The sequence below is a fragment of the Triturus cristatus genome, chromosome 11 (genome assembly GCF_964204655.1).
Source record: "Triturus cristatus chromosome 11, aTriCri1.1, whole genome shotgun sequence".
Classification (NCBI taxonomy): domain Eukaryota; kingdom Metazoa; phylum Chordata; class Amphibia; order Caudata; family Salamandridae; genus Triturus; species Triturus cristatus.
The window spans coordinates 115,188,025-115,215,707 of record NC_140594.1 but is presented as its reverse complement, the minus strand read 5'-3'; the positions used below and the strand labels follow the sequence as shown (position 1 = coordinate 115,215,707).

Genomic DNA, 27,683 nt, shown 5'->3' with positions numbered 1-27,683 from the left:
CAAGGAGAGCAGTTTCTCTACCAGTTTCCATTGTAAAGGAGGGGGAGCATACACACTACCCAGGATGAGGAAATCCTGCCCAATTCTGCCCCTAATAAATAGATACCGCCCCGTGTATAGGCCCACTGTTGTACGTGTACATACGGGACCCTACGATGTATCAATATCGCCACTCCTCGCGAACCCCTTGTAAAGCCAGCGTGAAATACCTGCTGAAAGCCATACCGTTGTAAGCAAAGGGCCATTGTACCCAACAAATGCGTTTCCTGTAGCATTAAAACATCCGCCCTAGCCCTCTTCGCCTGATGGAGTATCGCCCCATGCTTGATTTTGTCCAGGGCCCCCGCACATTCCAGCTAATAATACGAAGACTGCCCAGGTGTAGGTTACTATTATTAGGCATTCCTGTCATGTGATGGCGCACGTCCCGGGCCAGCGAGCATAGAATCGTGGCGGCGCAGAGACGAAGAACAAGTGTCCAGCATAAGTGCGATCGGAAAACTGAAACAACCCCACCCCAACTCCCCCCACCCCATACCTCAAAGAACTCTGAAGTATCTGTTGCGGCGGGACCGGGCCCCAGTCCCCAACAGGGGGATAAGACCCACCCCGACCAATGGATCCCCAACTCACAGCCCATATCGCCTGAGCGTGTCCCCCACCCCCACGGTCGTGGCTGGGAGACCCACCCACATTGTAACTCCCCCTACGAAAACAGCTGCCACTTCCCCACAATGCCCCCTTAGCATCTTATTTTAGGGATCAAAAGTTTGGTGCCCTGATATAGACCCCCCCCCCCCCCCCCCGAGAGGAGACACTGCCGGACCGGGAGCGCCTCCGGGATCTAGATCTTCTGCTGCTTTTCTGGTGTAGTCCCCGAGGGCCCTTCCGAGCCACCCCGCCCGATGACGAGTCAGGCTCCCTGCCTGGCGGGGTATGTGGCCTTACTCGCACCGTCTCATCTGTCCATTTGAACACCTCTTCCGGGGTGTCGAAGAAATGGGTGCGGGAGTGGAATACCACCCTAAGGCGTGCCGGAGAGAGTAGGGCATACTGGAGCTTAAGGTCCCGCAAGCGGGCCTTCGTCGCAATGAACGATTGACGCTGCTGCTGAACTAGTCTCGTGTAGTCCGGAAATATATGAATACTGGCATTATTGTAATGCAGGGATTCCTGCGCCCTAGCTCCCTGACACAGTTTTACAACACAAAAACCACTAGACACTGGACAGCTGGGTGCATGAAATCAAACAAGCATTGGCAAAGCCAGTAAATCCGCCGTTAGCTGCCAGCCTTTTGTCTGTGTCAATGCTTGTTTAGTTTTGTCAAAGTTTGCAAAACTTGATAGTTGGGGAAGCTGCCACATTGTCATCAATCTAAAAATAAATTGTCTAAAAGCAAAAATATTTTTTCATCTGAAAAAGCACACATTGCTACAGTAGTCCCAGGCACTATCCGGAACAACTTTGCGTGTGGATGTGCACTTGTGAAAGAGAATATTTAATCAATTGCTGAAGTGGGCTGGCCATTGCCCCGTGCGGTGTGTTGAAGCGTAGAAGAAAAATGTGAATGACACAATAACAGAATAATAGATAAAGAAGTCTGACTGAAAGCCCCTTTCACTAAAATTAAAAGTTTTGCGTAATGCCGCCCCTAAACATATGCTGATCTGCTGTGTCTGCAGCACAGCAGAGATGCAGTTTGCTGATGTCTTAGTCTTACTCAAGCTCTGCAACCAGACGATTTAATTGTTGTCATTGAGGTGCTGGCCTTGCCCCTCTTTAGTGTTATAAGCCCCCTCCCCTACTTAATGGCGGCTGCTGCGAGGCAGTGAGAGCAAGACCTCTGACCTCCTGGTCAGAGACCTGCTCTCCCCCCGCAGCTCCGCTGTCAAAGGCCACCACTCCGGCACTGTGCTCTGGGCGCTGTTGCTCAGGTAGGTGTTCGAGGCCCTCCTCCACCCGCAGGCACCTGCCTGCGCCTCATCCCTGGTGGTCCAGTGGGAGAGCCTTGCTCTTCTGCTGGCCGTTGTTGTCTTTGTCTGACTTTGCGCTGTTTTCCTGTCCTTTGTGCCCATTTTCTGTCTTCCTTCTAGCCTCCTAACTCTATCTCTGTTGTGTCTTTTATTGTGCCAGTAATTGTACCTGTGTTCTCTCTGTCTTACTGTGCCAGTAATTGTACCTGTGTTCTCTCTGTTTTAGCCTTTTTCCTTCTCTCTGCCCGTTTTGCCCTCTGTGCCCTTCCCGCTGCCCCCGCGGCCCCTCCACCCTCCTGCCCGTTCCTGCCTCCCAGCTGCGCTTCCTTCCCCCATCCCCTACTTAATGGCGGCCGATGCGAGGCAGTGCGCGCAAGACCTCTGACCTCCTGGTCAGTGACCTGCTCTTCCCCCACAGCTCCGCTGTCAAGTGCCACTGCCCAGGCACTGTGCTCTGGGCGCTGTTGCTCAGGTAGGTGTGTCCCTACTTAATGGCCCTCCTCCACCTGCAGGCTCCTGCCTGCGCCTCATCCCTGGTGGTCCAGTGGGAGAGCCTTGCTCTTCTGCTGGCCGCTGTTTTCTATCTTTGTGCTGTTTTTCTGTCCTTTGTGCCTGTTCTCTGTCCTCCTTTTAGTCTCCGCACTCTATCTCTGTTGTGTCTTTTTTTGCCAGTAATTGTACCTGTGTTCAGAGGGGGATATGGGTGGTGGGAAGTTCAGAGGGATGTTGTTTATTCTATGAAAAATGCTTGTTCTGTCTGTGATCCTTGATGGCTGCCTTGGCCCCCATTAGGGGAACTATTGTGTATTATGCAAGCTGTTCAGTAAACAAATATAAAAAAAATAATAATAAATTGTACCTGTGTTCTCTCTGTCTTATTGTGCCAGTAACTGTACCCGTGTTCTCTCTGTTTTAGCCCTTTTTCCTTCTCCGTGCCCGTTTTTCCCTCTGTGCCCTTCCCGCTGCTGCTGCACCCTCGGCCCCTCCCCCCCTGCCGGTTCCCGCTTCCCTCCTCCCAGCTGCGCTTCCCTCCCCCATCCCCTACTTAATGGCGGCTGCTGCGAGGCAGTGCGAGCAAGACCTCTGACCTCCAGGTCAGAGACCTGCTCTCCCCCCACAGCTCCGCTGTCAAGTGCCACCACTCTGGCACTGTGCTCTGGGCGCTGTTGCCCAGGTAGGTGTTTGAGGCTCTCCTCCACCCGCAGGCTCCTCATCCTCATCCCTGGTGGTCCAGTGGGAGAGCCTTGATCTTCTTCTGGCCGCTGTTGTCTTTGTCTGTCTTTGTGCTGTTTTTCTGTACTTTGCGCCCATTCTCTGTCTTCCTTCTAGCCTCCTCACTCTAGCTCTGTTGTATCTTTTATTGTGCCAGTAATTGTACATGTGTTCTCTCAGTATTATTGTGCCAGTAATTGTACCTGTGTTCTCTCAGTTTTAGTCATTTTTCCTTCTCCGTGCCCGTTTTGCCCTTTGTGCCCTTCCTGCCGCTGCTGCCCCCGCGCCCCCTCCCCCCCGTCGGTTCCCACTTCCCGCCTTCCAGCTGCGCTTCCCTCCCCTACTTAATGGTGGCCGCTGCGCAGGCACGTGCAATGGGTGCGCCGCTGGCATGCCAAAGGCATGCCCATCTGCGCCCTTCCGCGACCCGACCGCAGCCAGCACCAGGAACCCTGGATCTATGACCTCCCACCGCTATAACTCCGCTGATCTCCTCGCACTCAGCCCCGTAAGGAACGATAGATGCCAGCAAACGACACCGAACACCACCCACAGCCAGTTCTCCTGCCGACAATCCTTCACCATCAACAGCCCCCACACGACCGCTGAACCCATGCCGGACGCCCGCACTACCGAAGCCCTGACGTGCATCCTCCTCAATGTGCGCTCCTTACACAGACACGCCGTAGAGATCTGCGACCTGCTCGACACCCTCTCGCTAGACTTCACCTTCTTCACGAAAACATGGACCAACGCCACCTCCGCCCCCGACATCGCCGACGGATACAAGATCCAGAGAAAGGATCGCCCGAACCGCTCCGGTGGAGGACTCGCCATCGCACATAGGGGCTCCCTCCGACTCTCCACCTCCAGCATGAGCGACCACCTCTCCAACACAGAACACCTCCACTTCCAGATCCAGACCAGCTCCAGAACCAGGCTGCAAGGGACCCTCGCCTATAGACCCCCCGGGCCTTGCGCCTCTTCTGCCACCACCATTGCTTACCTCGTTGCACCCCACGCCATCGCCTCCACAGACTACATTCTCATCGGAGACCTGAACTTCCACCTCGATAACCGCAGCGACCCCGACTCCACCACCCTCCTGGACAACCTCGCCAATCTCGGACTAAAGCAGCTTGTCACCACCCCCACCCACAGAGCCAGACACATCCTTGACCCCATCTTCGCAGGAGGGACAAACATCCACTACAGCCACACAACGCAACCCCTCTGGACAGACCACCACTGTGTGCACTTCACCTTCAACACCACCACCGCACCCACATCCGCCCGTGCCCGCCACAAAGGATCTGGAGTAAGGTCACAGAGGAACACCTCAACACCCCCCTCCTCCACGACCGCCACGACCAACGCCAACTCTGCAGCCAAAGAACTACACCGCTGGATCACCAGCTGCGCAGACAAGGTCACACCTCTCCGCCACCCCGTCAGACAACGCCCCCTGAGGGCCGCCTGGTTCACCACCAACCTTCAAGAAGCCAGGCACTCCTGCAGTCGCCTCGAGAAACTCTGGAGGAACAGGAAAACCACCGAAGACCAGAACACCTACAGGAACGCCATGACGGAATACCACCATTGCATAGAAGCCACCAAGCTGACCTTTATCAAGAATAAAATCCACACCAACGCCAGTAATGCCAAAGAACTATTCAACGTCATACAGCAGTTCACCAAACCCCCCAGCGAAGCCACGGATGTCACACCATCCCAGGACCTCTGCAACAAACTCAGCTCCTACTTTCACCTGAAAATCAAGGCCCTCTACGACAACTTCAGTGAACAGACCCCTGACACCACTCCCCTCTCCACCACCGACAACCAGCCCACCATCACCACCTGGAATCCGGCTACCACCGAGGGCACCGCCACGACCATGAAGTACACCCACTCAGGAACCCCCCCCCCCCCCGGGACCACTGCCCACTGCACATCTGCCAGAGAGCCGCCGCCGCCATAGCACCCGAACGGCGGGACCCAACGGACCTGAAAAACTATCGGCCAAATCTCTATCTTTCCCTTCGCAGCCAACCTCACCGAGAGATTTGTCAACGCCCAGCTGACCAATTCATCGAAGAGAATGCCATCCTCGACTCCTCCCAGTCCAGATTCCGCGCCACAGCACCGAGACCGCCCTCCTCGCGCCAGCGATGATATCTGCATGCTGGACCAGGGCCACACTGCGGTCCTCATCCTGCTAGACCTCTCCGCAGCCTTCGACACTGTCTCCCATCGCATTCTCGCAGCCAGACTCCACAACTCCGACATACGAGGAACCGCCCTCGACTGGATCCACTCCTTTCTCACTGGCAGAACCCAAAGGATCATACTCCCACCCTTCCTCTTCGAACCCACAAAGATCAAGTACCCCAAGGATCCTCGCTCAGCTCCATACTCTTCAATATCTACATGGCCCCCCTTGCCGCCATCGTTAGACAGCATGGGCTCAGCATATTATCCTATGCCGACGACACCGAGCTCATCCTCTCCCTCACAAAGAACCCCGAAGTCACCAGACTCAGCTTACAGGAAGGAATGAAAGACGTCCCAGCCTGGATGAACATCAACTGCCTTAAGCTCTACTCGAAGAAGACAGAGGTCCTCGTCTTTGAGCCCTCCTCCACCGCCTGGGACAAAACCTGGTGGCCTTCCGCCCTCGGAAACCCATCCACTCCATCAGACGACACCCGAAACCTTGGCATCATCCTTGACTCCTCCCTCACCATGACCCGCCAGATCAACGCCGTTGCCTCCACCTGTTTCAACTCCCTCCGCAAGACCTTCAAGTGGACCCCCCCGGAATGCAGAAAGACCGTCACCCATGCACTCATAACCAGCATACTGGACTACGGTAACGCCCTCTACGCCGGAATTAACAAAACCCTGCTACACAAGCTCCAAACCATCCAGAGCACTGCAGCCAGACTTGTCCTCGGAATCCCACGACACGAGCACATGACCCAGCACCTTTGAGATCTCCACTGGCTCCCCATCGAGAAGAGAGTAACCTTCAAGCTACTCACCCACGCTTACAAATCCCTCCACAACATTGAACCCAAATACCTCAACGAGAGAGTCTCCTTCCACGTACCCAAAAGGAACCTCCGCTCCGCTGACCTCACCCTGGCAGAGACCCCACACATCGATAGAAGCAGGGGAGGTGGAAGAGCCTTCTCCTACGTCGCAGCAAAGACAAGTCAACATCAGACGCTCCACCACTCTGCACACTTTCAGGAAGCGCGTCAAGACCTGGCTCTTCGACTGATCCGGAGCTGCAGCCCTCCCACCCGCCCCGTGCCTTGAGACCCTCACAGGTGAGTAGCGCGCTCTATAAACCCCTGATTAATTGATTGATATTAGTAAGGCAACAATATTTCACAAAACTCCTGGCTTCCCTTACACGAACTTAGTACTTTTTTCAGGAAGGGCATTTTATACATATATTGTGTCAAATTGAATTAACACGTATGTGATGCGTATATTTATTGAAAAAAAGTGTACCAATTTAGGTCAAAAACTGAACACAAAGCCTTGTCCTTGGGAAGTAAAAGAGATAAAGAGTTGTCCCTTCCAAGGACTGCATCACACAATAACGTCGCCCTCGACTGGATCCACTCCTTTCTCACTGGCAGAACCCAAAGGATCATACTCCCACCCTTCCTCTTCGAACCCACAAAGATCAAGTACCCCAAGGATCCTCGCTCAGCTCCATACTCTTCAATATCTACATGGCCCCCCTTGCCGCCATCGTTAGACAGCATGGGCTCAGCATATTATCCTATGCCGACGACACCGAGCTCATCCTCTCCCTCACAAAGAACCCCGAAGTCACCAGACTCAGCTTACAGGAAGGAATGAAAGACGTCCCAGCCTGGATGAACATCAACTGCCTTAAGCTCTACTCGAAGAAGACAGAGGTCCTCGTCTTTGAGCCCTCCTCCACCGCCTGGGACAAAACCTGGTGGCCTTCCGCCCTCGGAAACCCATCCACTCCATCAGACGACACCCGAAACCTTGGCATCATCCTTGACTCCTCCCTCACTATGACCCGCCAGATCAACGCCGTTGCCTCCACCTGTTTCAACTCCCTCCGCAAGACCTTCAAGTGGACCCCCCCGGAATGCAGAAAGACCGTCACCCATGCACTCATAACCAGCATACTGGACTACGGTAACGCCCTCTACGCCGGAATTAACAAAACCCTGCTACACAAGCTCCAAACCATCCAGAGCACTGCAGCCAGACTTGTCCTCGGAATCCCACGACACGAGCACATGACCCAGCACCTTTGAGATCTCCACTGGCTCCCCATCGAGAAGAGAGTAACCTTCAAGCTACTCACCCACGCTTACAAATCCCTCCACAACATTGAACCCAAATACCTCAACGAGAGAGTCTCCTTCCACGTACCCAAAAGGAACCTCCGCTCCGCTGACCTCACCCTGGCAGAGACCCCACACATCGATAGAAGCAGGGGAGGTGGAAGAGCCTTCTCCTACGTCGCAGCAAAGACAAGTCAACATCAGACGCTCCACCACTCTGCACACTTTCAGGAAGCGCGTCAAGACCTGGCTCTTCGACTGATCCGGAGCTGCAGCCCTCCCACCCGCCCCGTGCCTTGAGACCCTCACAGGTGAGTAGCGCGCTCTATAAACCCCTGATTAATTGATTGATATTAGTAAGGCAACAATATTTCACAAAACTCCTGGCTTCCCTTACACGAACTTAGTACTTTTTTCAGGAAGGGCATTTTATACATATATTGTGTCAAATTGAATTAACACGTATGTGATGCGTATATTTATTGAAAAAAAGTGTACCAATTTAGGTCAAAAACTGAACACAAAGCCTTGTCCTTGGGAGGTAAAAGGGATAAAGAGTTGTCCCTTCCAAGGACTGCATCACACAATAACGTCGCTCCACATACAATAACATTGGTCACGTGTACAATACAAAGTGTACAGTGCAAATGACACACTGCAATCTCTGGGGTCACTCTTGGCACTGTTGTGCGGGCACTGAAATGGGTAAAAGTACATGTTAAAAAAATATTACTTTTAACCAATATCAGAGCAGAGATGTGTTCAAAACCTGTTCAAGAATGTGCCTGTGAATAATTTCTTCTTAAAATGATTACCTTTTTACATGACAATTTCTGTGCCACGTGCATGGCAAATCTATTGATGTATCTGCTTGTGCTGTGGCTCTTAGACAAGGTGCCCAGATGGGCACCATTTTTCCATTGCTGGATTTTGCATATCTGTGTATTGTGGGAGTTGGTTGATGTTAATGAGACCGACCCACCTGATAGCAAGCTATGTATTTATATAAATTGCATTTATATAGCGCTTACTACCTCTGACGAGGCGAAAGTCCATGAAATATGTTGCAATACCGCCACCTCTTCGAAAGTAACCGGGACGAAGGCTGGCTCGATTTTAGGAGCACTTTGTGAGCACTTTCACCACTTGCGACCAGCCCTCAGGTCCTGTTTCCGTTGTGGGCGTGGTTCAACGCCTGCATCAGCTCCTCGTTCTGATTGGCTCTGAAGTCATCGTTTACTCCTTGCAGGTGTCCAACCGGCTCTCTTGCGCATGGCGCACAATTCAATAGCTGCAGGATGTAATCAACGGTGTCCCCACCCTCTTGCCGTAGAAGTTGGCACCCCAAGTGGCGTCTTTTTTTCTGAAATGCTTCACCCGCTGGGTCTGCACTGGACGGTGCATTAATTGCCTTCACCGCCACTCCCCATTTTGTGATCTTGTTCAAAACGTCTTGCCCCTCCACCCATTCCCTCCCCCGGCATTTTGTTTATTTCTAAACTTTGAACTGAAGCCAGCGGGCCCTGCGGTGAGGGTCACTGGAGGCTTCATACATCTACTGTTATTCGTTTGCTGTACGACGGTATCATTTGTTGTGAAACAAAAAGAGTAAAACGGCTTTGTTTTATTTCCTATTTGAGAAAAGAATGTGCTCTCGCCCGTATCTCAGGATCTGCGCCACGTGGCTTTTCACGGGTCCTCTCTATGAAAAGAACTCAAATATCAGAGAGAAGCACCTGTCGACGGGGCGTGGCCTGATTCGTGGGCCAATGAGGAAGCCACGTTCGTTGGCGAGTCTCCTTCCTCCACTGTACACATTAGCAGCAAGGGATACACGGACCAACGAGGCGCTAAGCCAGGCCTCCCTGTACGAGCAGCTGCTGCGGCTTGGAAGGTGTTGAACTGGCACTGCATCCCTCCCACTTGAAGCAGGCCCCGGCTGGCATTTGGGTACTCTGCCATTTCCCAGGTAGGCCGCAGGTCAGGTGGGCAGCTCTCAGAGCAGGCTGGCCGGCCCCTGCAGGATCCCAGGCACACCTGTTAGCTGCAGGAAGGGAACCAAGTGTCACTGTGGGCCAGACAGCCAGAGAGGGCGAGCATCCCTCCCAGGTCTTTACGGATAATGTCTCCTTAGTCCTCCACCCGACATCAGCTCCCTTCACACGGTCACCCAGTGAATTTTTTTATTTTTTTTATTTTAATTTTAAACGTTTTATATAGCGCTAGCTTAACCCGTAGGTATCAGAGCGCTTTACCTACATACTGTACAGAAAAAAAAGAACGAAAATTGCATTACATAGTAGGCAGGCAGTAAGGAAGCAACCAGGGATAAAAAATACAGCATGGAAGATAAGGTGGTTATCACGCGGTGGCAGCCAAGGCGAGGTGAAAACCCCTGCGGTCACTGGGTTTCCAGCTGGTCTTTGGAGGCTTGAAGCAGTCTGTGTCCATTGACGGGGTGTGACAACACCCCAGGACATCAGCACAGCCTTTGCAAAGTTTTTTTTTAGGTCTCGCCTGGCTATCGCGTAGGCTATCGCGTAAGCGATCGCTCAGCGAGACGTATGTAGGGGCTTCCGAAAATGCTCCCAAAGGCTTCCCAGGCGGATCGGGTGGCGGTTACACGCACAACCACGCGCATTCCATTTGCCACCAGCTACTTCCTGCGCGTGCGCCGCCTCACGCATTCAGAGAGATTTAGTAACGGCACAAGACCTGAGGAATGCGGTTTATGGCCAGTGCATGTGAGGCATTCAAGCGCGAAGCTGGCATCCGGCATCGGACTTGAAAGCAGCAGACTGCTTTCTCCAGAACTTTCGTTATAACTCACACCCCATATGCTCATTCCCTCCCACCCTTTCTTTGATGTCCGCTTTTCTTGTTGTTTACAAACCACGCCACACACTGCTGCACGCCACACACTGCTGCACGCCGCACTCTGCTGCACGCCGCACACTACCGTACGCCACACACTGCAGCGCACACTGCTGCATTACACACTGCTGCATTACACACTGCTGCACGCCGCACACTGCTACACGCCGCACACTGCTGCACGCCACACACTGCTGCATGCCGCCACACACTGCTGCATGCCACACACTGCTGCACGCCACACACTGCTGCACGCAGCACACTGCTGCACACTGCACACTGCTGCACGCCGCACACTGCTACACGAAACACTGCTGCACGCCACACACTGCTGCACGCCGCACAATGCTACGCAAAACACTGCTGCACGGCACACACTGCTGCACGCCACACACTGCTGCACACTGCTGCATTACTCACTGCTGCATGCTGCACGACACTGCTGCACGCAGCACACTGCTGCACGCCGCACACTGCTGCACGCCGCTGCACGCCACACAGTGCTGCATGCCTCACACTGCTACACGAAACACTACAGCACGCCACACACTGCTGCACGCCGCACACTGCTGCATGCCACACACTGCTGCACGCTGCACACTGCTGCACGCCGCACACTACCGCACGCCACACACTGCTGCATTACACACTGCTGCACGCCTCACACTGCTGCACGCCTCACACTGCTACACGAAAGACTGCTGCACGCCTCACACTGCTGCACGCCACACACTGCTGCACGCTACACACTGCTGCACGCCACACACTGCTGCACGCAGCACACTGCTGCACGCCACACACTGCTGCACGCAGCACACTGCTGCACGCCGCACACTGCTGCACGCCACACACTGCTGCACGCCACACACTGCTGCACACTGCTGCATTACTCACTGCTGCATTACTCACTGCTGCATGCTGCACGACACTGCTGCACGCAGCACACTGCTGCACGCCGCACACTGCTGCACGCCGCTGCACGCCACACAGTGCTGCATGCCTCACACTGCTACACGAAACACTGCTGCACGCCACACACTGCTGCACGCCGCACACTGCTGCACGCCACACACTGCTGCACGCCACACACTGCTGCACGCCGCACACTGCTGCACGCCGCACACTGCTGCACGCCGCACACTGCTGCACGCCTCACACTGCTGCACGCCACACACTGCTGCACGCAGCACACTGCTGCACGCCGCACACTGCTGCACGCCACACACTGCTGCACGCCACACACTGCTGCACGCCACACACTGCTGCACGCCCACACTGCTGCACACTGCTGCATTACTCACTGCTGCATGCTGCACGACACTGCTGCACGCAGCACACTGCTGCACGCCGCACACTGCTGCACGCCGCTGCACGCCACACAGTGCTGCATGCCTCACACTGCTACACGAAACACTGCTGCACGCCACACACTGCTGCACGCCACACACTGCTGCACGCCACACACTGCTGCACGCCGCACACTGCTGCACGCCGCACACTGCTGCACGCCGCACACTGCTGCACGCCTCACACTGGTGCACGCCTCACACTGCTGCACGCCACACAATGCTGCACGCCGCACACTGCTGCACGCCGCACACTGCTGCACTCCACGCACTGCTTTTATGCGAGTTTATGCTACTGACATTGTAAATGACAATGCCTTTTATTTGTTTTAAAACCAAAACATAAATAAAAGGCATTGTAATTTTACAATGCCAATAGCTCAAACTCTTATAAATGCGAGACCTATTGCATTGCAAATGCTTGTTTTTGGGAGGGGATGGAGTTTGATTGGGCCTCTCGGGCAGTTCTCAGCATCAAGCCCCACCCTCTTCTCACCAAGTGGGCAACTAGAGCCAAATTTCGGGCGGGGGGCCGAAAGATTTCGGGGGGAGGGGCTAATTCTTCCAGCCATAGGCAGAGTGGCTCTAAGAAGGGGTGAAAACACAACAAAAGCCTCATTAACAAGTAAATAGTCTTTAAAAGACCTCTGAAGTACTCGGTGCGGCTGTAATTAGACGGTCGCCAGCCCGCGAAGCTGTCTCAGCCCGGGCTGACACACATGACAGCGGGAATTGAAGCCCGGTGAGCCCAATGGGTGTTGCGCGCCTGCTTGTCACACAGGTTGAGGGTGGCAGGCCTGTCTCCAGTCTTGAACGGTTCACCTACAAATCACATTTACTGGCATGTTTGTCTAATTAGTTCCATGGAAGCAAACAAAGACTACAAAACCCAGAATGCATTACATCAAACTATGCTTTACTCAAATTGTATAATACACACTGCACACTGCTGCACGCCGCACACTGCTACACGAAACACTGCTGCACGCCACACACTGCTGCACGCCACACACTGCTGCACGCCACACACTGCTGCACGCCCCACAATGCTACGCAAAACACTGCTGCACGGCACACACTGCTGCACGCCACACACTGCTGCACACTGCTGCATTACTCACTGCTGCATGACGCACGACACTGCTGCACGCAGCACACTGCTGCACGCTGCACACTGCTGCACGCCGCTGCACGCCACACAGTGCTGCATGCCTCACACTGCTACACGAAACACTGCTGCACGCCACACACTGCTGCACGCCGCACACTGCTGCACGCCACACACTGCTGCACGCCACACACTGCTGCACGCCGCACACTGCTGCACGCCGCACACTGCTGCACGCCTCACACTGCTGCACGCCACACACTGCTGCACGCCACACACTGCTGCACGCCACACACTGCTGCACGCAGCACACTGCTGCACGCCACACACTGCTGCACGCCGCACACTGCTGCACGCCGCACACTGCTGCACGCCACACACTGCTGCACGCCACACACTGCTGCACGCCACACACTGCTGCACGCCCACACTGCTGCACACTGCTGCATTACTCACTGCTGCATGCTGCACGACACTGCTGCACGCAGCACACTGCTGCACGCCGCACACTGCTGCACGCCGCTGCACGCCACACAGTGCTGCATGCCTCACACTGCTACACGAAACACTGCTGCACGCCACACACTGCTGCACGCCACACACTGCTGCACGCCACACACTGCTGCACGCCACACACTGCTGCACGCCGCACACTGCTGCACGCCGCACACTGCTGCACGCCTCACACTGCTGCACGCCACACAATGCTGCACGCCCCACACTGCTGCACGCCGCACACTGCTGCACTCCACGCACTGCTTTTATGCGAGTTTATGCTACTGACATTGTAAATGACAATGCCTTTTATTTGTTTTAAAACCAAAACATAAATAAAAGGCATTGTAATTTTACAATGCCAATAGCTCAAACTCTTATAAATGCGAGACCTATTGCATTGCAAATGCTTGTTTTTGGGAGGGGATGGAGTTTGATTGGGCCTCTCGGGCAGTTCTCAGCATCAAGCCCCACCCTCTTCTCACCAAGTGGGCAACTAGAGCCAAATTTCGGGCGGGGGGCTGAAAGATTTCGGGGGGAGGGGCTAATTCTTCCAGCCATAGGCAGAGTGGCTCTAAGAAGGGGTGAAAACACAACAAAAGCCTCATTAACAAGTAAATAGTCTTTAAAAGACCTCTGAAGTACTCGGTGCGGCTGTAATTAGACGGTCGCCAGCCCGCGAAGCTGTCTCAGCCCGGGCTGACACACATGACAGCGGGGATTGAAGCCCGGTGAGCCCAATGGGTGTTGCGCGCCTGCTTGTCACACAGGTTGAGGGTGGCAGGCCTGTCTCCAGTCTTGAACGGTTCACCTACAAATCACATTTACTGGCATGTTTGTCTAATTAGTTCCATGGAAGCAAACAAAGACTACAAAACCCAGAATGCATTACATCAAACTATGCTTTACTCAAATTGTATAATACATTCATAAAAACCCAAACACTTTAAATATAAAAACATCAAGAAACATTTTTAAAACATTTTATAATAACTTATATAAATTGCCTAATAGGTCTGAGAAAGTACAGGCAAAACCTAAGAGCATTAATTCATAAGCTGACCAGATCATGGCAGAGATGCAATATACTTTCTCCGATTAAAAACTGCTGATAGATAAGCGGACATAATACAACAGAGCGAAGGGGTGGACAGGGACTGTAAAAACAGAAACGCTGGACGACATCGTGCAGTAAACAAGGTAATAGAGCTCTCTTCCTCCGGGCCTTGTAAAATTTACAAAGTAGGACGGCGTGCATTGTGCTCTGATCAGACACAATATCGCAAGAGCATTTAATGAGAGACTTTGACCAGTAGTTGACTGACGGATAGGTTATCAGTCAATGAAATGTGTATAACCTAAATCGGGTGAGAAAAAATCTATATCTAACCTTCTGGACAAAAACTAGATAGGGCTGATTATCGTAAGGAACCAGTGTTGGTTGGTTTTTGAGAACACTGGACTTTAATAACTTGGACGCGGCCCTGTTTGAGGTATTTTCTGCTGATTGAGGTAATGTGTTGTAAGAGTTAAAATATTCTTGGTGCCCTAAATCAGGGCACAGGTTTTTAATGTAGTTCAGCCAAGGGATTTGTAGGGGAAAGGATGACTAAAGGCAATTCCTGATAATCTCCTGGTTGCAAGTGCTCTCCGACGAGGTCCAAGTCTTGTGCCGGAGTAGAGGTGGCTGTGTTCTAGCAGCAGCTGATAACAAGCATTTGCAATGCAATAGGTCTTGCAGTTACGCAAGTTTAAGCTATTGGCATTGTAAATGACAATGCCTTTTGTTTATGTTTTTAAAACGAAAACAACAAAAAAAAGCATTGTTATTTGCACTGTCAATAGCTCAAACCCGCGTAACTGCGAGACCTATTGCATTCCAAATGTTTCGTACGTATTTTCAATATTTTTTAAATCTCTTAAAACCTTGATGGATCTACACAAGTTATCCCTTGCTGAATTCAGAATTTTGTCTTATAACTTATAGCTTTCCTGGATCACCCATTGGTTTCACCCTAGATTCCATCACAAACTGGAGGTAGGCTTAAAGTTAAAAAAAATTAGGAAAAATAGGCTACCTCTTTGAAAAATGCCAAAACTGTTGTAAAACATTGTTTTTCGATTCAGCTCTGCATGTTCCTGATAGCCGGAAAAATAGTGACTTTAGCACGACAAGCCTTAGTTGTTGACATTTTTAGGAAAAAAAAAAAGCTTTCTGTGATGCATTTTTTTTTTTTTTTTAATTTCCCCCAAGAACCTCACATTTGCTGTATTTTGTCTATTTTCATAGAGCCCTCTAGCGAATCCACAAACCCTGGGTACCTTTGGAATCTCCAGGATGTCAGGAGAAAAGACACAAACTAGGTGTGCATACTTTATGTGTAAAAGAAATGATGGAGGCCTATGTGCAAACTACCCCAAATAGCCAAAAAAGGGCATAACATTCTACTAGAGAAAGGCAACGCAGCGAAAGTGTTAAACCAGGACGAAAACTGTGTGAAGGCAAATTACCTTCAAGTTGTCCTTCTACAGAGATTTACTTAGCACAATTGTAAATGTATGCAGAATCCCCCCAACCAAAGTCTATAATAAGCCGATATTTCTATGCATAATAGCATTGGAGAAAAATCCTGAGCTGATCCTTCACAAGGAATGCTCCTGACAACAGGGCCGGCTTTAGCACGGGTGGCGCGACAATGTTTGTTGGTGCCCCCCCCCATCCATGGTGGAGGTGGTGACCACCTCCTCCACGCATTCCCTCACCACCACCTTTTAGTAGTGCCCCTCAAGTCTCCATAACCACTCTCTTTCAGGTGCATTTAATTAGTTATAAAGCAAAACTCACACTAGTGTAGGGTGTCAGATTACTTTGCATCCCACACACATTACACAGAGACCAATAATCATACGTGTGTAAATCAGCTTATAGGAAATGTTACATAAGCCAGAGGACAACAAGATATAGAGTGACCTGTCATTTATACTGGTAGGCAGTAACATTTAAGAGTGCTTGGTCGGAAGCACAAACTCGGAATTGAAAATAGAACACCATAGTTGGGGTTTCTCTTTAATAGAAGAATCGATTTTTAACCAAATGAACCCTTTTTGCAATATTCATATATGCTCTAATCTATGCTTTGCAGTGTGCATGAAGTTCTTCGACAGTTAACAATTCACTGTCCCATATTAAGATTTAAACTTATAAACTGCAAGTAACAAATGGATATCGCTTAGAAAAGCAGTATCCCACTGACCTATTTCCGTTATATACACTTTGTGATCAGCATTGTACACGCTCTTTGCAGCAGGCGTATTAATCCTCTGTGCTATTTTATGATCAGTCAAAACCGCAAGTAGACAAAACTTCCGTCTCTCTCCAGGGAGAACATTAATCACCAGAGTTATCTTGACATTTTTATTGTTACCTGGAAATTGCTGGCTGCAGGGAACGCAGCAGCAGGTGCTTTTAAAACAAAAATAAACGTGCAAACACTGATGCCGGTCGCACCGCCCTAGAGTCGGCCTTCCATGACATTTGGACTCCCTCCAACTCATATTAAACGGTGTCTACACTTTACCTTACTCAAAAAGCGCCTCACCGATAATTTAGTAAATACTCCCAGTTTCCTCTTAAACGTCTCCTTCACAAACTATGCTCCACATACCTTCCAGATGGTAAACAACACTTACCACAAATCTTTTTCCCCGCAGGGTATCGCAACGCGGTCGTTACAACGACCGCGTTGTGTTTCTGCATACCATTACTCCGCAAGTTGGAACAACAACTTGCGGGGGGGGTGGTGTTGGATTTAAAATCCAACACCTTCCCTATTGTCCGCACAGACTAGAGTTGGAATAGTAAATTATACTATTCCAACATCAAGCGCCCCCCCCCCTCCGCAAATCAGTGTTCCGACTTGCGGAGTAATGGTATGCGGAATCACAACGCGGTCGTTGTAACGACCGCGTTGTGATTCCCTGTGGGGGAAAAGAATGCGTCATAAGAACGTACATTCCTCAAAATCACTCTCGTCTCTCCCCTTCTCTTACTGTTTTGTGAGCACACTGAATTTATTTATTTGGGTTTTTGTAAAGCGCTACAAACAACCGAAGGCAGCTTCGGAATGACACATTTTCCCTCCCATTCGATTGTGGCTTCTCCTTTCCTCTTCTAGCTTCTTGAGCATCTAATACTCCTTATGTTGTTCTGTGTTTTACTGTTACTCTAACTCTTTCTTTGTCCTGAATTTATTGAGCTTACTGTAAAGGGTGTAAAGTGCATTGTCACTCCTTGAGGGTGGGCGTGGAACGCGCTACATTAAAAGGTAAATCATTCAAACATGAAGGAGAAGGTCTCAGTTTATGTTAACTTGCAGACATTCCAGCCACACCTTCTGAAATCTGTTAGGATGCATGGGTTGCCTTGTAAGTTTGTGAATGCACAGAAACATATATATTTGTATCAATTCCCAAACTCCAGTCTGACCCCTTCCAGCCCTGGATCTGGTCAGGAATGCAGGTGGGAAGGGGAACAGACAACCCCCTGAATTGGCAGGAGTGTAAGGAAAATAATGTTTTCGCATCGGGGTATAAAAGTGCATTTTCACGAGAGGCTTGGGGTCTAGTCTCCTTTACACTATGTGGATTTATGCACGGGGAGAACAGGACTCCGTGCAAGATGTCACATGACATTACCTATTGCTATATTACCCCAGGAAATACATTTTCTTTCCACTCGTCACATGTGGACAATCCCACTAAGAATCGAGTGCAAGCTGTCAATAGTTTATTACTAAAATTTTAAGATTCCTGTGTGAGCAGAGGGAGGTTGAAATCCTGCTTCTGTCAGTATACAGGAAGGCCGTGCTATTGACTCTGTGCCAGCCCCTTCGTCTTTTCATCGACCCCACCCTGATTCCCTATACCATCTATCTGCCTTAGCGCCAGGGTCGACTGTAGTGCTGGAGGTGCCCGCTGCAAGCCTGGTAACATTTGTATGTGCCTTTTCCTTTTGTTTTAAAAGGAAAGAACCAGAGAGATATGGTTTTATATATAGAGTTATTATACCCTTGCCCTCCTTCTGTAGGATTCCCTTACTCCCACCTTCCAACACTGCCCCTCACCTCTCCATAGCCTCCTCTCTGACATGAATTTAATTTTATTTTTTATTGTGCTGGATTGTTTACTGACACTCAGTTCTGTGATCGCTATACGATAGGAGTTCTTTGCAGCCGGCACCTTAACCTTCTGCGCGAGCCTAGGGTAGAATGAATCAAAACTTCCACCATTCGATCTGTCTCCAGCAGGAACATTAATCAGCAGTGTTATCGGGGCCTAATCCTAGGCCCTAGAGTATTTAGCGGGCCGCGTAGCGCAGAGCCGGCAAACAGACTCAGCCCACACATGCGCTGTGCTTGGAAACCTCCCCTGAGCGGGCGGCTCCTTTTATTGTAACCCCGCAGGCCACGCCTGTCCCGCGGATGTAGTGGGGCGGTCCTCAAACAACTAGACCGTAAAATACTACATCCTTATCCAACTTGGTCAATGAAAACAACAACCACAGCTCAATAGTTCAGACAGTTCAACCACATAGGTGGTGGTACTTGCGTGTCTTCCGCCTGCAGCATCTGGATGTTCTCAGCAAGCGAAGTCCTTCAACCGCTGGCTGGGGCGAGGATTTGGCCTCGGACTATACCGCTGCGGAGAGCCTCGCAGCCGCGGACTGGTGGTAGGTCCGCCCTCTGGGGCTGGGCTGGACATAGGCACGGTGATGGTCTCCATGGTCTCTGGTGTTTGGGTAAGTGCGCCCCCTGTTAGTCCCTCCGTGTGCCTCCCGGGGTGTCCTGGGGGCACTTCCTTGAACCAGGATACGTTTCGGGACACCTCCTCTCCTCCTTTTTGGGCGGTTACTATGGTCCCACGATTCGTGGTGACTGTCCAGTGCCCTGGTTCATAGTTCGTTTTGAACTTTCCTCCGGGGCGGCGGTCCTTCAGGAGGACGGTGGCTCCCGTGTGGAGTGTCCTCTGTGTGGCCCGGCGACAGAGGCTTGCTCGTTGATTTCGGCGGACTCTCCGGTCTTGCACGTCCTCGGCATCCATTGGGGGTGGTGACCACCCCGGGCAGGTGGGAAGCAGATCTCTCTGTGGGTCATGAAGCATCAGTGCCCACGGGCTCCTCTGGGTGGGGCAGTGTGGCGAGCTTCGGTATTCCCGCAAGAATTCATGGAGTCGCTTTTCCGGATCCGCTTGTTCTACGCCCGCAATGCGAAACATCTTGTTTAGCGTGCGCATAGAACGTTCCACATCGCCATTGGCTTGTGGCCACTGAGGGGTTATCCGCCGGTGATGTATCCCTCTTTGTCTTAGAAAGGTGGCAAATTTGGCTCCCTGAAATGGTGGTCCATTGTCGCTGCGGATTTCGTGTGGGAACCCGAACATGGCAAACACTTTTTCTAGGATGGGTTCTATGTGGGCGAATGCTGTGGATGTCACTGGTTCTACTATAGGGTACTTCGAGAATGCATCCATGAGCACCAGCGTGTGTTTCCCTCCGGGGAAGCTTCCGAAGTCCATGCTTACCCTTGACCATGGGACGGTGCAAGCGTCTTCGGTGATCACCGGAGCAGGTTTTTCTAAGCTGCTGGTCAACTGGCACAACGGGCATCGCCGGACATATTCTTCCACCATATTCTCCAGCTCCGGGAACCAGACTTTCTCTCTCATCCTTGCTTTCATTTTTGTGATCCCTTGATGCCCTCTGTGGGCTAGCTGTGTCGCTCTGTGTCTCAGGGCTCGCGGTATCACCAGCCTGGGTCCTCGGAGCAGAATCCTGTCGTTTGTAGCACTGAGTTCGTTTCGTATGTGCCACATCTTCGCTATGTGTTCTCGTTCTTCCAGACTCCAGGAGTTAGCTTGCTGCAGATAGTTTGTCCACGACCCTTCCTGGACTGCTTTCAGAGTCTTGTTGTACACCGCATCTGTGGTGGCCACCTCTTTGATATCCTCCAGGGTCATGTTCAGGGGACAGGCCCCTGTGGAGACTAGGTGAACGTAATGTTCGACGTCTTCCGTGTCCTCCTGTGTTTCGATCGGGTGTCTGGATAAGAAGTCTGCGGGGGTTTTGGCTCCTGGCTGGTATACCACCTCCATTTCATACGGTTGCAGCTGAACTGCCCATCTCTCGATACGCGGAGGTGGGTGAGGCGCCGTCCCTTTGAAGAGTGGCACGAGCAGTTGGTGGTCTGTGACTATCGTGAACGGTTGTCCTTTTAGGTATAGATGGAAGTGGTTGAAGGCCCATTTGATAGCCAACGCTTCTCGCTCGATTTGAGCGTATCTGGTTTCTGTAGGTGTCAGGGACTTACTGGCGAAGGATAGTGCTGCACAGTGACCCGGTTCGTGTTCCTGGGCCAGCACGGCGCCGAGCCTTACTGGGCTTGCGCCTACGAGTACTTCGATTCGCTTTGTTGGGTCAAAGTATGCCAGCGTGGCTTCTCCTAGAAGGGCATCCTTTATTCCTTGGAACGCCTCCTCCTCTTTCTGCCCCCATTGCCACTTTGCGTCTGATCTTGTGAGGGCTCGTAGGGGTTCTGCTCGAGTGGCTAATCCTGGGATGAACCTCCCGCAGTAGGTTGCCATACCTAGAAAACTGCGCACTTCCGTCAGTGTTGTCGGTGCGGGTGCGTCCTTGATGGATTGTGATTTCCTTGGGTCTACCTGGATGCCTTCTTGGTTGAACACGTACCCAAAGAACTCTAGAGAAGGCAGGAAAAACTGGCACTGGTCCTTGTGTAGGGTTGCCCCGTGTTCTTTGAGGCGTGTCAGCGTGTTGCGAAGATGTTTGTAGTGATCCGCGGCCGTCGCTGAGTGGATTAAAATATCGTCGCTGACGCTTAACACACCGGGGAAGCCTGATAGCATTTCTCGTATCGTGTTTTGGAACACTTACGCCGCTGAAGATATTCCGAAGTTGAGTCTTTTATATCTTCGTAGCCCCAGGTGGGTGCTGAAGGTGGTGATGTAGCGGCTTTCCTTTGATAACGGGAGCTGGTGGTATCCTGCGTTTAAGTCGATCTTTGAGAACCACTTTGACCCGTTTACATCTGCGATAATATCATCCATTGTTGGCGTAATGTGGCGTTCCCTCCGTATGGCTTTATTAGGCAGCCTCATATCGATACAAAGTCGTATAGCTCCCGGCTGCTTAGGCTTTTCCGCGATGACCATTGGGGACACCCAGGGCGTTGGTCCCGACACTTTTTCAATGACGCCTTGCTTTTCCAGGGTCTCTAGCTCTTTTTCCACCAGCGGCCGCAGGTGGAACGGGACTCTCCTGTGTCGCAAGGCGACTGGGACGACTGTTTTGTCAATGTGTAGTTTGACCGGATCGCATCTGATGCATCCAAGTCCTTGGAATAGCTCAGGGAACTGGCTGAGCAGCTCTTCTACTTGGTGAGTCTGGATTCTCCTTGCGAAAGAAATCAGTCCAAGGTCCTCTGCGGTGTGGCTGCTTAGTAGGATGTCCGCTTCCCTATCGATGACGTGGATTGTCGTTGTTACTTCAAGGTCGTCTGCCTTGACGGGAACTGTGATTTTTCCTTTCAATGGAAGGGGGGTGTCCGCTCCATAGGCGTAGATTTTGGTTTTGGTTTTGGATGGCTTCACTGGAGGGCAGGGCCGTAGGTGTCGATATTGCTGAAGGCCCATAACATTAACTGTGGCACCTGTGTCGATGACTGCTTTTACTTCCGTTCCCGCCACGTGGATCATGCACGTTGGTTGGGGCCTGCGGCGTAGCTTGAGTTCCCGCGCAAACAAGATCAGGTACGCTTCTCCGTCCTCATCGTCTGACGAGTCTTCACTCGCTTCTTGGTATCTCCTGCCCTTCCTTTTCGAGTCTTCTGGTGGCATCACCTCTGTTACTGATAGTTGTCGTACTGCCTTTGTCCGGGGCCTTTGGTTTCGGAACTCGCGACCTCTGGTGCGTCTTCGGCATACGGAGGCAAAATGGTTGGGTATTCCGCAGTTGGTGCACGTTTTCCCTTGCGCAGTCTTTTGCGGCATGTGGTTCATGTCCACAGTATCCACTACTTGGTTTGGCCTCTTCCGGCTTTGGACTTCTGAATGGGTCTCCTCTTGGCTTGACTCGGAGAGCGTCTGCCCGTTCTGTTTTGATATTTTCGGACCGTCCCTGGGGTTTGATAAGTGCTTGGTCCATCTCGTTTGCTCTGGCTGCCGACAGGTCATGTGACCTTGCTAGTACTAGCATGTCTTCGAGCGCGATCTTCGGTTGGCGCAGGATGAGCCCTCTCAACGTCTTATCTCCGCACCCCTGGATCAGTTGTGCGCGTATTTCTTTTGGCTGGTCATCTTCTGTGCATGTGCTGGCGAGTTCACGAAGCCGGGCATAAAATACGTCCATCGACTTCCCCTCTCTCTGCCAGGCTTGGCGCAATTTGAACCGTTCGAAATCAGGGTTCAACTGTCGATCAAAATGGGCGTCGAGTGCGGCCACCGCCGCGTTGTAATCGTCGGCCGCTCCTGTGTTGGGCAAGTGCTTGAACAGCTTGAAGATTTCGTCTCCTGCATAATGCAGGAGCAGGGATCTTTTCACTGCGTTGTCCGTCTCCCAGGTTGCGATAAAGTAGTTGTTGAGCCGTTCTATCCAAATTTACCATCGGGGAGAGGCTGTCGCGGGGTCCTCGAGCTCACTGAATGGGGGTAGAACTCCTGATGCCGCGTGTTGGAATGGCACGTGGGCCGGTGCTGCTGCTTGGCCTGGTGCTGCCTCTGGGCCTGGGGCTGCCCCTTGGTCGTTGTCTCCCATTGTGCTTATTGTTAGTTGCTACCTTGTCCTCGTGGGGCAGGTGGTTTACCCCTCCCTTGCTTGCTTATTGTATCGGTTGTGGTACCCTAGAGTGAGTGACTAGGCCTCTTGCTGTGTGACCCTGTGTTACTGCGGGTATGTTGCAGTGCGGTGGCAGTGGCTCTCCAAGGTGGTGTGCTGTGGGCCCGTGTTCTTTTCTTTTCCTTAGCAGCCTCTCCTGGGACTCGACTCCCTATTGGTGTTCTTTCACAGGGGTTGGTTTTGGCCCTGTGTTTGTTTGCAGCCCTCCTCTTTATTGGGCTGGCTGTTCTCGTGGGGTAAACGCGTGAGGATGCACTCACCGTGTTCCCTTTCGCTGTTATCGGTGACACTGCTTGGACGAGTGTACTCTGCTAGGCCCAGTGCACGGCGGGTGCGCAGCAGCTGGTGCGTGGGTCTTTGATCCCCCGCTCGTCGCCAATGTAATCTGGGCCTAATCCTAGCGGAGCCGGCGAACAGCCTCAGCCCACACATGCGCTGTGCTTGGAGACCTCCCCACAAGCGGGCGGCTCCTTTTATTGTAACCCCGCAGGCCACGCCTGGCCCGCGGATGTAGTGGGGCGGTCCTCAAACAACTAGACCGTAAAATACTACAAGCAGTTATGTTGAAATTTGTATTGTTACCTAGAAACTGCTTAATACACAAGGATCCTTGAAGGATTTGCAGTTTTAAGTCATGAGTTTTTTTTAGACAGCGCCCCCACCCACCATGTCAGCGCCAGGTGCGGCTGCACCGGTCGCACTGCTGTAAAGTCGGCCCTGCTTAGGGCACCTCAGTTATTTGATTTGCCCATTTCGAGCTCTGCTCCTCCCTTGACATCATCATTCATTCCTCCCACCAAACTGGAAACCCAGGGTATCGCTCAGAGCTGGCCCTGCGGCAAACTCCTCCCACACTCTCACTGCCCTTGGCACGGGCGCCCCAGCGAACAGGAAGAGCCATTCCTGCAAATTCTCCAGGCATGCGGCCCGCCAGCATTGCACTGCGCACGGAGAGTGTCCATTAACAGCTTGCAAAAATAACTGAGACGTGAGAAATGACGGAAAAATGCCGATTGACAACGCCCCCACCATCGGTGGCAATTAGCGCGCGACTTGTGCCGTCACAACACCAATTCAGTCTAGGACTCTCGACCGGGTTTAAACAGTCACTGTGCTGTTCGGACTTCGTGGCGCTACTTAAAAGTGTAAATGCCGTTAGTGAACAAAACTCAACGCATGTTTTAAAAATATGAAATGTTCACGAGAAACCACAGTCGAGGCAGTTGTCTAGCCCTAGGCACTGCCCCCTTCATACGACTGAAAAACTTCCCACCTTAGTAGCGCTCTTTTATAGCACAACTTCAAACATATCAGTGTATTACCTAGTCTGGCATGGTGGTGCAGCGTGTTATGGTGCCGAATGTGATTGTATTTCTGCCATGTATGTTATTGCTATAGATATGATGTCTCATCAGGGCACAAGTCCTAAAACAAGCATGCAGTGCACTTCACGCCAGGCGGAAACAAAGCACCAGGAGCTCAGGAGGAGCAGAGTTCCTCTCAGCCCTGCTTGGTGAGCTTTGGTTTCGTCTTCGATCTCTTATCTTTATGGGGCCATGTGTTTCTAATTAGCGTGGAGGCGGGCACTGCCCCTGACCTCTCAAAGGAAAAAATTATTGAATGCAACCAAGATTTTTTTTCCTTTGAGAATATGGGGGCAGTGTGCTCCTCCATACTAATTAGAAACACATGGCCCCATAAAGATAAGAAAATGCTTTGCACAGCAGCAAAGCAGGCGACCCAGTCAGGATCGGAGGCGAACGGGCGTCAACAAGAAACCCTCATTTCCAATGGCAGGCCAACGTTTAGCATAAACGGTGATGCCAGCCAATGAAAATGATGGGCGGGGCTTCAAGTCCCCTTGTCAAATCTACTCTCCTACAAAATCTCTCGAGCAGCGCTGCAATGCCAGGCGGTACCTAAAAATGGGGCACCTAGTTCCAGTGGCGGCTCCTCGTGGGAGTGCTGCGGGGCGGGGAGCGGTAGGGTGGGGGGTAGTAAACTCCTGTTCACGGCCGAACAGAGTTAAGTAAATAAATAAATACAACAAATTACATTGCGCGCACTGCATCGCAATCGGCGATGCAGCGCGCGTGAGGTAATTAGTTTTATTTATTTACTCAACTACCCCCCTCACCCTGCCCCCCCCCCCACAGCTCTCTCACGCCGGCCCGCAGCATTCCCACGAGGAGCCGCCACTGCCTAGTTCAAAGTGATGGATTACTGAGGACCAATAAAGATTCCTAAAAAATGAGTTTTCCACAGACTGCAAAGGTTGGCAATTGCTGTACCCCTAGACCCCTGCCCTATATAGGGCAGATGATAAACACTTGGCCTTGTAAATAGCTAGCATTTCCTTTGGTGGTTTCTTGCCTAATCTGGTTACAAAATTTAGAAGCGCATTAATGGCCCTCATGAAATGCAGTTTCCTGGTAGTGATCACCTGCTTCCAAGAACCCCATTTGTCGAACCCAATGCTCAGATAGGAGAAGGAAGGGGTCACATTAATTCTGGTATCACCTATCCTCAAACCAGGACAGCTCATTTTTCTCTTCCCACATTCCATAACAACATTTTGCCAATGTTGACTAACAGGCCCAAGCCTTTCATATAGTCTACAAAACAGGAAAGAAGACGCTGCAGTGCCAGAGGGGAGCGGTCCATAAGAAGGGCATTGTCTGCATAAAGGATGGCCGGAATTGTCCGTTGACCAACTTGAGGAAGTTTATCACAATTTTCTGTTAGAGTACTACCTAGACAGTTGATAGATAAATTGAATAAAAATGGGGCAAGGACGCTGCCCTGTCTGACTCCCCGTTCTATACTAAAAAAGTTGGTACATTTCCCCCATAAGTCCGCAGTGAACACTGGCCCTCCTGACCGAGTACAGCTCCCTCAGAAACTGGATGATGGGAGGATTCACCCCAAGCATAAACAATATGGATCACAATTTGTCATGTATTATGCAATCCATTTCACAAGATAAGTCAACAAAAGCTAAAAACACATTGGTCCATTTAATCAGAGTATATTTACCAGCAACAAGTTTAGATTCAAGCCCTGCTCAAATCTGACAACCCACTTTCCCAGTCTTCCCAAAATAAGACACCCTGCCACTTACACTAAGGAACCAAGCAATGATATTGGACGATAGCAGATTGGTGAAGTGCGGTCACCCTTTTTGTAGAATGAGCCTATCGGTGATTCTGACCATTGTAATAAAAAAGCCTACTATACAAGCTGCACCTCGCACCGGGGTTAATAGAGGGCCTCAAAGGAAGATGTAAGATTCGAAGAGGTCAACAGGAACACCATCCGGGCCAGGTGCCTTTTTCACTTTTGCTGTCCTTAATGGCCCTGTTGACCTCCTCAAGGGAGAACATTAGGGTTGAAATGCTACTATAGGAATCTAAAGAAGAGGCCTCGCAGGAAGAGGGTGCTGATCTGCCACACTTCTTGTCAGGGTTTGAATAGACACCACTAAAGTGAGCTACCTACTCTGTGTCGGAAATGGGGGCCTCAATCTAGGGGCCGAGTCCTCTCTCAGATGAGGACTATTAATCACGCACCAGAAGAAGGCTGCCCTGCCCTTAGAGAGGCTAGATTCATAGAGTGAATCCCATGCTTCATTCCTTCCATCTTTTTCCTGCTTTTCACCCCAGCGCTGTATTCGCTCCTCCTCTCCTGAGCTTCCTGTACGTTCCTTTAAGTAGAGCTTCCTTTAATAAGCGTTTATGGGCCTTAGTACAGAATGAGTCGATCCAACCCTTGTCTGTCACCAAAAAGGCACAGTGTTACTGCAGATAAGCCCTCCTTGAACCCCTGCGTTATCTCATGGTAAGCTGTGATAATGTCTCTTGAAGGAGGCAGAGTCATCAAAGCACGTGTCAAAAGCTAGTCTATATGAGGAGACCAATCAAGCCGTAAAATAGTCAGGTTTTATCTGCGTCCAACAAAGGGAAAAAACATTACGTGCTCTGACCTCAATATTCCTTAATGCGGGACGCTAGCGAGACAGATCGATTGCTATTTCCAGCACTGGCACCTTTTAGGCCATGCGAAGTCTACGAAAGAGACTCCATTTGAATGAGGTGAAGCTGTTGAGTTCTCCTTTGAATTACAAGAAAAATCAGCCAAACGCTTAAAGCATAGATGAATTTACATCCAGCGGATCATTGTGGAGCCACCTGGATAAAACACTTGGGGTCTCCTTACAATAGGAGCAGAGCATGTTGGGCACCACCCTGAAACTCTTGTGGGTGACATCCAATACTTTCCTGAAGATGGAGGTTTGGATCTACATAAACCCACCAGAACTCATTGAAGCAGTCTTTGTGACACTAAACAGACTTTGATATTGATGGAAATAGGAAAATCTGATATATTATAGTGCATCTTGATCAATGATTTGGTTTACGATTAGT

At 51.2% G+C, this 27,683-nt stretch overlaps 2 protein-coding genes across 2 annotated transcripts in view; one reads left to right on the top strand and one right to left on the bottom strand.

The window, feature by feature from the left end:
* The window catches only part of LRRC75B (leucine rich repeat containing 75B), a 180,583-nt gene that overhangs the window by 53,132 nt on the left and 99,768 nt on the right, over nt 1–27,683 (bottom strand). The gene's annotated exons all lie outside the window — the stretch shown is intronic.
* The window catches only part of GGT1 (gamma-glutamyltransferase 1), a 655,664-nt gene continuing 637,462 nt past the window's right edge, over nt 9,482–27,683 (top strand). The window contains exon 1 of the mRNA XM_085636048.1: nt 9,482–9,498. The gene's annotated coding sequence lies outside the window, so the exon portion shown is untranslated. The remainder of the gene's footprint in view (nt 9,499–27,683) is intronic.